Raw genomic sequence first — 9,211 nt, 5'->3', positions numbered from 1 at the left:
GAGAAACAGAGGGGCTGAAACAGAGGGGCTGAAACAGAGGTGCTGAAACAGAGGGCGAGAAACAGAGGGCGAGAAACAGAGAGCGAGAAACAGAGGGCAAGAAACAGAGGGCGAGAAACAGAGGGCGAGAAACAGAGGGGCTGAAACAGAGGGGCTGAAACAGAGGGGCAGAAACAGAGGGGCTGAAACAGAGGGCGAGAAACAGAGGGCGACAAACAGAGAGCGAGAAACAGAGGGCGAGAAACAGAGGGCGAGAAACAGAGGGCGAGAATCAGAGGGGCTGAAACAGAGGGGCTGAAACAGAGGGGCTGAAACAGAGGGGCTGAAACAGAGGGGCTGAAACAGAGGGCGAGAAACAGAGGGCGAGAAACAGAGGGGCTGAAACAGAGGGGCTGATACAGAGGGGCTGAAACAGAGGGGCTGAAACAGAGGGCGAGAAACAGAGGGGTTGAAACAGAGGGGCTGAAACAGAGTGCTAGAAACAGAGTGGCTGAAACAGAGGGCGAGAAACAGAGGGGCTGAAACAGAGGGGCTGAAACAGAGGGGCTGAAACAGAGGGGCTGAAACAGAGGGTCTGAAACAGAGGGCGAGAAATAGAGGGGCTGAAACAGAGGGTCTGAAACAGATGGCGAGAAACAGAGGGGCTGAAACAGTGGGCGAGAAACAGAGGGGCTGAAACAGAGGGCGAGAAACAGAGAGCGAGAAACAGAGGGCGAGAAACAGAGGGCGAGAAACAGAGGGCGAGAAACAGAGGGGCTGAAACAGAGGGGCTGAAACAGAGGGGCTGAAACAGAGGGGCTGAAACAGAGGGCGAGAAACAGAGGGCGAGAAACAGAGGGCGAGAAACAGAGGGGCTGAAACAGAGGGGCTGAAACAGAGGTGCTGAAACAGAGGGCGAGAAACAGAGGGCGAGAAACAGAGAGCGAGAAACAGAGGGCAAGAAACAGAGGGCGAGAAACAGAGGGCGAGAAACAGAGGGGCTGAAACAGAGGGGCTGAAACAGAGGGGCTGAAACAGAGGGGCTGAAACAGAGGGCGAGAAACAGAGGGCGACAAACAGAGAGCGAGAAACAGAGGGCGAGAAACAGAGGGCGAGAAACAGAGGGCGAGAATCAGAGGGGCTGAAACAGAGGGGCTGAAACAGAGGGGCTGAAACAGAGGGGCTGAAACAGAGGGGCTGAAACAGAGGGCGAGAAACAGAGGGCGAGAAACAGAGGGGCTGAAACAGAGGGGCTGATACAGAGGGGCTGAAACAGAGGGGCTGAAACAGAGGGCGAGAAACAGAGGGGTTGAAACAGAGGGGCTGAAACAGAGTGCGAGAAACAGAGTGGCTGAAACAGAGGGCGAGAAACAGAGGGGCTGAAACAGAGGGCGAGAAACAAAGGGCGAGAAACAGAGGTGCTGAAACAGAGGGGCTGAAACAGAGGGGCTGAAACAGAGGGTCTGAAACAGAGGGCGAGAAACAGAGGGGCTGAAACAGAGGGGCTGAAACAGATGGCGAGAAACAGAGGGGCTGAAACAGTGGGCGAGAAACAGAGGGGCTGAAACAGAGGGCGAGAAATAGAGAGCGAGAAACAGAGGGCGAGAAACAGAGGGCGAGAAACAGAGGGCGAGAAACAGAGGGGCTGAAACAGAGGGGCTGAAACAGAGGGGCTGAAACAGAGGGGCTGAAACAGAGGGCGAGAAACAGAGGGCGAGAAACAGAGGGGCTGAAACAGAGGGGCTGATACAGAGGGGCTGAAACAGAGGGGCTGAAACAGAGGGGATGAAACAGAGAGGCTGAAACAGAGGGGCTGAAACAGAGGGGCTGAAACAGAGGGCGAGAAACAGAGGGCGAGAAACAGAGAGCGAGAAACAGAGGGCGAGAAACAGAGGACGAGAAACAGAGGGCGAGAAACAGAGGGGCTGAAACAGAGGGGCTGAAACAGACGGGATGAAACAGAGGGGCTGAAACAGAGGGGCTCTAACAGAGGGGCTGAAACAGAGGGCGAAAAACAGAGGGCGAGAAACAAAGAGCGAGAAACAGAGGGCGAGAAACAGAGGGCGAGAAACAGAGGGCGAGAACCAGAGTGGCTGAAACAGAGGGGATGAAACAGAGGGGCTGAAACAGAGGGCGAGAAACAGAGGGCGAGAAACAGAGGGCGAGAAACAGAGGGGCTGAAACAGAGTGGCTGAAACAGAGGGGCTGAAACAGAGGGGCTGAAACAGAGGGCGAGAAACAGAGGGGCTGAAACAGAGGGGCTGAAACAGAGGGGCTGAAACAGAGGGGCGGAAACAGAGGGGCTGAAACAGAGGGACTGAAACACAGGGGCTGTAACAGAGGGCGAGAAACAGAGGGGCTGAAACAGAGGGCGAGAAACAAAGGGCGAGAAACAGAGGTGCTGAAACAGAGCGGCTGAAACAGAGGGCGAGAACCAGAGGGGCTGAAACAGAGGGGCTGAAACAGAGGGCGAGAAACAGAGGGGCTGAAACAGAGGGGCTGAAACAGATGGCGAGAAACAGAGGGGCTGAAACAGTGGGCGAGAAACAGAGGGGCTGAAACAGAGGGCGAGAAACAGAGAGCGAGGAACAGAGGAGCTGAAACAGAGGGGCTGAAACAGAGGGCGAGAAACAGAGGGCGAGAAACAGAGAGCGAGAAACAGAGGGCGAGAAACAGAGGGCGAGAAACAGAGGGGCTGAAACAGAGGGGCTGAAACAGAGGGGCTGAAACAGAGGGCGAGAAACAGAGGGCGAGAAACAGAGGGCGAGAAACAGAGGGCGAGAAACAGAGGGGCTGAAAAAGAGGGGCTGAAACAGAGGGGCTGAAACAGAGGGGCTGAAACAGAGGGCGAGAAACAGAGGGGCTGAAACAGAGGGGCTGAAACAAAGGGGCTGAAACAGAGGGGCTGAAACAGAGGGCGAGAAACAGAGGGCGAGAAACAGAGGGCGAGAAACAGAGGGGCTGAAACAGAGGGGCTGAAACAGAGGTGCTGAAACAGAGGGCGAGAAACAGAGGGCGAGAAAGAGAGAGCGAGAAACAGAGGGCGAGAAACAGAGGGGCTGAAACAGAGGGGCTGAAACAGAGGGGCTGAAACAGAGGGGCTGAAACAGAGGGCGAGAAACAGTGGGCGACAAACAGAGGGCGAGAAACAGAGGGGCTGAAACAGAGGAGCTGAAACAGAGGGGCTGAAACCGCGGGGATGAAACAGAGGGCGAGAAACAGAGGGGCTGAAACAGAGGGGCTGAAACAGTGGGCGAGAAACAGAGGGGCTGAAACAGAAGGGCTGAAACAGAGGGCGAGAAACAGTGGGGCTGAAACAGAGGGCCTGAAACAGAGGGGCTGAAACAGAGGGGCTGAAACAGAGGGGCTGAAACAGAGGGCGAGAAACAGTGGGCGAGAAACAGAGGGCGAGAAACAGAGGGGCTGAAACAGAGGGGCTGAAACAGAGGGGCTGAAACAGAGGGGCTGAAACAGAGGGTCTGAAACAGAGGGCGAGAAATAGAGGGGCTGAAACAGAGGGTCTGAAACAGATGGCGAGAAACAGAGGGGCTGAAACAGTGGGCGAGAAACAGAGGGGCTGAAACAGAGGGCGAGAAACAGAGAGCGAGAAACAGAGGGCGAGAAACAGAGGGCGAGAAACAGAGGGCGAGAAACAGAGGGGCTGAAACAGAGGGGCTGAAACAGAGGGGCTGAAACAGAGGGGCTGAAACAGAGGGCGAGAAACAGAGGGCGAGAAACAGAGGGCGAGAAACAGAGGGGCTGAAACAGAGGGGCTGAAACAGAGGTGCTGAAACAGAGGGCGAGAAACAGAGGGCGAGAAACAGAGAGCGAGAAACAGAGGGCAAGAAACAGAGGGCGAGAAACAGAGGGCGAGAAACAGAGGGGCTGAAACAGAGGGGCTGAAACAGAGGGGCTGAAACAGAGGGGCTGAAACAGAGGGCGAGAAACAGAGGGCGACAAACAGAGAGCGAGAAACAGAGGGCGAGAAACAGAGGGCGAGAAACAGAGGGCGAGAATCAGAGGGGCTGAAACAGAGGGGCTGAAACAGAGGGGCTGAAACAGAGGGGCTGAAACAGAGGGGCTGAAACAGAGGGCGAGAAACAGAGGGCGAGAAACAGAGGGGCTGAAACAGAGGGGCTGATACAGAGGGGCTGAAACAGAGGGGCTGAAACAGATGGCGAGAAACAGAGGGGTTGAAACAGAGGGGCTGAAACAGAGTGCGAGAAACAGAGTGGCTGAAACAGAGGGCGAGAAACAGAGGGGCTGAAACAGAGGGCGAGAAACAAAGGGCGAGAAACAGAGGTGCTGAAACAGAGGGGCTGAAACAGAGGGGCTGAAACAGAGGGTCTGAAACAGAGGGCGAGAAACAGAGGGGCTGAAACAGAGGGGCTGAAACAGATGGCGAGAAACAGAGGGGCTGAAACAGTGGGCGAGAAACAGAGGGGCTGAAACAGAGGGCGAGAAATAGAGAGCGAGAAACAGAGGGCGAGAAACAGAGGGCGAGAAACAGAGGGCGAGAAACAGAGGGGCTGAAACAGAGGGGCTGAAACAGAGGGGCTGAAACAGAGGGGCTGAAACAGAGGGCGAGAAACAGAGGGCGAGAAACAGAGGGGCTGAAACAGAGGGGCTGATACAGAGGGGCTGAAACAGAGGGGCTGAAACAGAGGGGATGAAACAGAGAGGCTGAAACAGAGGGGCTGAAACAGAGGGGCTGAAACAGAGGGCGAGAAACAGAGGGCGAGAAACAGAGAGCGAGAAACAGAGGGCGAGAAACAGAGGACGAGAAACAGAGGGCGAGAAACAGAGGGGCTGAAACAGAGGGGCTGAAACAGACGGGATGAAACAGAGGGGCTGAAACAGAGGGGCTCTAACAGAGGGGCTGAAACAGAGGGCGAGAAACAGAGGGCGAGAAACAAAGAGCGAGAAACAGAGGGCGAGAAACAGAGGGCGAGAAACAGAGGGCGAGAACCAGAGTGGCTGAAACAGAGGGGATGAAACAGAGGGGCTGAAACAGAGGGCGAGAAACAGAGGGCGAGAAACAGAGGGCGAGAAACAGAGGGGCTGAAACAGAGTGGCTGAAACAGAGGGGCTGAAACAGAGGGGCTGAAACAGAGGGCGAGAAACAGAGGGGCTGAAACAGAGGGGCTGAAACAGAGGGGCTGAAACAGAGGGGCGGAAACAGAGGGGCTGAAACAGAGGGACTGAAACACAGGGGCTGTAACAGAGGGCGAGAAACAGAGGGGCTGAAACAGAGGGCGAGAAACAAAGGGCGAGAAACAGAGGTGCTGAAACAGAGGGGCTGAAACAGAGGGCGAGAACCAGAGGGGCTGAAACAGAGGGGCTGAAACAGAGGGCGAGAAACAGAGGGGCTGAAACAGAGGGGCTGAAACAGATGGCGAGAAACAGAGGGGCTGAAACAGTGGGCGAGAAACAGAGGGGCTGAAACAGAGGGCGAGAAACAGAGAGCGAGGAACAGAGGAGCTGAAACAGAGGGGCTGAAACAGAGGGCGAGAAACAGAGGGCGAGAAACAGAGAGCGAGAAACAGAGGGCGAGAAACAGAGGGCGAGAAACAGAGGGGCTGAAACAGAGGGGCTGAAACAGAGGGGCTGAAACAGAGGGCGAGAAACAGAGGGCGAGAAACAGAGGGCGAGAAACAGAGGGCGAGAAACAGAGGGGCTGAAAAAGAGGGGCTGAAACAGAGGGGCTGAAACAGAGGGGCTGAAACAGAGGGCGAGAAACAGAGGGGCTGAAACAGAGGGGCTGAAACAAAGGGGCTGAAACAGAGGGGCTGAAACAGAGGGCGAGAAACAGAGGGCGAGAAACAGAGGGCGAGAAACAGAGGGGCTGAAACAGAGGGGCTGAAACAGAGGTGCTGAAACAGAGGGCGAGAAACAGAGGGCGAGAAAGAGAGAGCGAGAAACAGAGGGCGAGAAACAGAGGGGCTGAAACAGAGGGGCTGAAACAGAGGGGCTGAAACAGAGGGGCTGAAACAGAGGGCGAGAAACAGTGGGCGACAAACAGAGGGCGAGAAACAGAGGGGCTGAAACAGAGGAGCTGAAACAGAGGGGCTGAAACCGCGGGGATGAAACAGAGGGCGAGAAACAGAGGGGCTGAAACAGAGGGGCTGAAACAGTGGGCGAGAAACAGAGGGGCTGAAACAGAAGGGCTGAAACAGAGGGCGAGAAACAGTGGGGCTGAAACAGAGGGCCTGAAACAGAGGGGCTGAAACAGAGGGGCTGAAACAGAGGGGCTGAAACAGAGGGCGAGAAACAGTGGGCGAGAAACAGAGGGCGAGAAACAGAGGGGCTGAAACAGAGGGGCTGAAACAGAGGGGCTGAAACAGAGGGCGAGAAACAGAGGGCGAGAAAAAGAGAGCGAGAAACCAAGGGCGAGAAACAGAGGGCGAGAAACAGAGGGCGAGAAACAGAGGGGCTGAAACAGAGGGGCTGAAACAGAGGGGATGAAACAGAGGGGCTGAAACAGAGGGGCTGAAACAGAGGGGCTGAAACAGAGGGCGAGAAACAGAGGGCGAGAAACAAAGAGCGAGAAACAGAGGGCGAGAAACAGAGGGCGAGAAACAGAGGGCGAGAACCAGAGGGGCTGAAACAGAGGAACTGAAACAGAGGGGCTGAAACAGAGGGCGAGAAACAGAGGGCGAGAAACAGAGGGCGAGAAACAGAGGGGCTGAAACAGAGTGGCTGAAACAGAGGGGCTGAAACAGAGGGGCTGAAACAGTGGGCGAGAAACAGAGGGGCTGAAACAGAGGGGCTGAAACAGAGGGGCTGAAACAGAGGGGCGGAAACAGAGGGGCTGAAACAGAGGGACTGAAACAGAGGGGCTGTAACAGAGGGCGAGAAACAGAGGGGCTGAAACAGAGGGCGAGAAACAAAGGGCGAGAGACAGAGGTGCTGAAACAGAGCGGCTGAAACAGAGGGCGAGAACCAGAGGGGCTGAAACAGAGGGGCTGAAACAGAGGGCGGGAAACAGAGGGGCTGAAACAGAGGGGCTGAAACAGATGGCGAGAAACAGAGGGGCTGAAACAGTGGGCGAGAAACAGAGGGGCTGAAACAGAGGGCGAGAAACAGAGAGCGAGGAACAGAGGAGCTGAAACAGAGGGGCTGAAACAGAGGGCGAGAAACAGAGGGCGAGAAACAGAGAGAGAGAAACAGAGGGCGAGAAACAGAGGGCGAGAAACAGAGGGGCTGAAACAGAGGGGCTGAAACAGAGGGGCTGAAACAGAGGGCGAGAAACAGAGGGCGAGAAACAGAGGGCGAGAAACAGAGGGCGAGAAACAGAGGGGCTGAAACAGAGGGGCTGAAACAGAGGGGCTGAAACAGAGGGGCTGAAACAGAGGGCGAGAAACAGAGGGGCTGAAACAAAGGGGCTGAAACAGAGGGGCTGAAACAGAGGGCGAGAAACAGAGGGCGAGAAACAGAGGGCGAGAAACAGAGGGGCTGAAACTGAGGGGCTGAAACAGAGGTGCTGAAACAGAGGGCGAGAAACAGAGGGCGAGAAAGAGAGAGCGAGAAACAGAGGGCGAGAAACAGAGGGGCTGAAACAGAGGGGCTGAAACAGAGGGGCTGAAACAGAGGGGCTGAAACAGAGGGCGAGAAACAGTGGGCGAGAAACAGAGGGCGAGAAACAGAGGAGATGAAACAGAGTGGCTGAAACAGAGGGGCTGAAACAGAGGGCGAGAAACAGAGGGCGAGAAACAGAGAGCGAGAAACAGACGGCGAGAAACAGAGGGCGAGAAACAGAGGGGCTGAAAAAGAGGGGCTGAAACAGAGGGGCTGAAACAGAGGGGCTGAAACAGAGGGCGAGAAACAGAGGGGCTGAAACAGAGGGGCTGAAACAGATGGCGAGAAACAGAGGGTCTGAAACAGTGGGCCTGAAACAGAGGGGCTGAAACAGAGGGGCTGAAACAGAGGGGCTCAAACAGAGGGCGTGAAACAGAGGGGCTAAAACAGAGGGGCTGAAACAGAGGGGCTGAAACAGAGGGCGAGAAACAGAAGGCGAGAAACAGAGGGTCTGAAACAGAGGAGCTGAAACAGAGGGGCTGAAACAGAGGGTCTGAAACAGAGGGTCTGCAACAGAGGGCGAGAAACAGAGGGGCGGAAACAGAGGGCGAGAAACAGAGGGGCTGAAACAGATGGCGAGAAACAGAGGGGCTGTAACAGAGGGGCTGAAACAGACGGGCTGAAACAGAGGGCCTGCAACAGAGGGCGAGAAAGAGAGGGGCTGAAAGAGAGGGCGAGAAACAGAGGTGCTGAAACAGAGGGCAAGAAACAGAGGGGCTGGAACTGAGGGGCAGAAACAGAGGGGCTGAAACAGAGGGCGAGAAACAGAGGGCGAGAAACAGAGGGGCTGAAACAGAGGGGCTGAAACAGAGGGGCTGAAACAGAGGGCGAGAAACAGAGGGCGAGAAACAGAGGTCGAGAAACAGAGGGCGAGAAACAGAGGGGCTGAAACAGAGGTGCTGAAACAGAGGGGCTGAAACAGAGGGGCTGAAACAGAGGGGCTGAAACAGAGGGACTGAAACAGAGGGCGAGAAACAGTGGGCGAGAAACAGAGGGGCTGAAACAGAGGGACTGAAACAAAGGGGCTGAAACAGTTGGGCTGAAACTGAGGGCGAGAAACAGAGGGCGAGAAACAGAGGGCGAGAAACAGAGGGGCTGAAACAGAGGGGCTGAAACAGAGGTGCTGAAACAGAGGGCGAGAAACAGAGGGCGAGAAACAGAGAGCGAGAAACAGAGGGCAAGAAACAGAGGGCGAGAAACAGAGGGCGAGAAACAGAGGGGCTGAAACAGAGGGGCTGAAACAGAGGGGCAGAAACAGAGGGGCTGAACCAGAGGGCGAGAAACAGAGGGCGACAAACAGAGAGCGAGAAACAGAGGGCGAGAAACAGAGGGCGAGAAACAGAGGGCGAGAATCAGAGGGGCTGAAACAGAGGGGCTGAAACAGAGGGGCTGAAACAGAGGGGCTGAAACAGAGGGGCTGAAACAGAGGGCGAGAAACAGAGGGCGAGAAACAGAGGGGCTGAAACAGAGGGGCTGATACAGAGGGGCTGAAAAAGAGGGGCTGAAACAGAGGGCGAGAAACAGAGGGGTTGAAACAGAGGGGCTGAAACAGAGTGCTAGAAACAGAGTGGCTGAAACAGAGGGCGAGAAACAGAGGGGCTGAAACAGAGGGGCTGAAACAGAGGGGCTGAAACAGAGGGGCTGAAACAGAGGG

This window comes from Stegostoma tigrinum, unplaced genomic scaffold (assembly GCF_030684315.1).
Source record: "Stegostoma tigrinum isolate sSteTig4 unplaced genomic scaffold, sSteTig4.hap1 scaffold_48, whole genome shotgun sequence".
NCBI classification, from domain to species: Eukaryota; Metazoa; Chordata; class Chondrichthyes; order Orectolobiformes; family Stegostomatidae; genus Stegostoma; species Stegostoma tigrinum.
The sequence above is the reverse complement of the archived record's forward strand: the minus strand, read 5'-3'. Positions refer to the sequence as shown.